Raw genomic sequence first — 1953 nt, 5'->3', positions numbered from 1 at the left:
GCTCAGCATATAGGGTTTCTATTGACAGCGTAATAGTCTCCAGCATGAATCAGCGTGCAGGTTGTAACATTTCCTTGACTGCGTTAATAACTTCATTGACTGCGTTGAATACCAGCCTATAATATCCACAACGTATCCATTATGAACAACGTAATCATGAACAGATCATGACTGCGTTGGATGAGTCTTTATTCACTGCGTCGAATATCTCCCATGACTGCGTATAAGGTCTTACATTCTAGCGTATGAGATATCTCCATTTGACAACGTATATGTGTCTCTATTTGCTGCATAGATCAACTTGCGGCTAGGGCATCACTATAAGGCCAGCATATTACTCTTGGTGTCTCACTCCTTCTCCAAAAACCCACGACGTGGAGAGGAGGAGATCACTCAAGAATGTGTGTTCAAATGACTTCAAGTCCCTGCCAATTTATACTAAAAACGGATGATTGAATAGACACGTCGGTTGGGCTTCTAGAGCCTACATAAGAGCTGGTCGGCTTGATAATAATTACATAAACAAAATAAATTCATATCTCCATAAATACTTATCGGAATCGGATGATCTTTGGATCAATCCTACACCTCTCGACGAGAGGGATCCAATAAAAATATCAGCTACCATAAATAAGCCGACCCACATGGAGTTTGGCCCTAGTTGCAAATTTAACAATATTCCTTGGGATATTCCCTAAAATATTCTCCAAAATATTCACTGGAATATTCGTTCTAGATGGACCAATCAAGAACCGACACGTGGCAAGCCTCGAGGCCACCACGTGGCCCTAAATTGGTATGGAAAAATATATTTTGGGTCAAGTGAGATCAAACCTGTGACCTCCCGCGAGAAAACAAGTGCTCTAACTGTCTCCGCTACAGGTTGTTTCTTAATAGTCTATGGTTGTGTGTTATATTTGTTATGTTACGGTTTGTGGTTTAGGAATAGACCACCAGCGATCTTACCTGCCAGCAGTCCCAAAACTATGTGCATATGTACCAGTTCCAAAACCCACCAACAGTTAACGTTAAAAAACATTATCCCTAATGACCGCCGGTAATAGTAGTCATATGCGCGCTCAGCCCAACGGTTACAGTTAGTTAACCTGCTAGCTTAACCCTATTCGCCTGGATAAATTGCCCATATGCGTGCCTTCTAGCAGTTACGCCGACGGTTATAGTCAACCAACGGTTAGGCTTGGAAAACCTCCAAAATTAGCAGTAATTACCAAATTTAACTCCAGACAATTACAATTAGCTGCAGTTTTTCCAGACTTGGTGGAGTAATTCTAGGAGAGACTGATTAATGAACTCAAGAGGAAATGTTCGACCTAGGGGAGTGAAAGAGGAGTCTACCTAGAATAATTTTGGCCTTCTGAAGCCATTGGAATAGTCCAGAGAAGCTGAAGAAGCCATCTTCAAGGAGAATTTTATCCAGGGAGATTTTGGAGCTTAAGGCTACCAGGGGTTGGAGGCTGTTGTAGGAGCTACCAGTATCCATTCTCAGCAAACAAATAGTCGTTCCTGACTGTAATGAACCTTATGAATCCAAAGAAAAGAATTTGGAGACTTCTAAAGGCCAAGATGCTGAAGGGATGTTTCAGGTAGCCCAGAGCCAACCATGGAGGAAGGCCTAGATCGGGGATGCAGTGCTCATTTTGAGAAAATGAATAGTCATTTGTTGATGTCAGATATGTGATGGAGATATTAGTAGAGGTTTCAGAGACATTTGAAGCATTCTAAAGGAGTTTGTTCCATTAATAAGCTCAGGGAAGCTCAGTGCACTTGCTGAAGGAATCAAGTCCAAGGGAGCCTAGATTTGCTTGCACAATGAGGAAAGCTATGATAGGGATGTAGAAGATTTTCTAAGCCCATAGGTTCAGTTCAGTAACCTCTAGATTTGAGTGTGGAACTTGTAAAAGAATTCAATCCATAATCCCAAAGAGCCAAGTC

Source organism: Pinus tabuliformis, chromosome 3_2 (genome assembly GCF_031772625.1).
Source record: "Pinus tabuliformis cultivar Carrire ecotype Pingquan chromosome 3_2, CPIR1, whole genome shotgun sequence".
Lineage (NCBI taxonomy): Eukaryota > Viridiplantae > Streptophyta > Pinopsida > Pinales > Pinaceae > Pinus > Pinus tabuliformis.
This window is presented reverse-complemented; position numbering follows the sequence as displayed.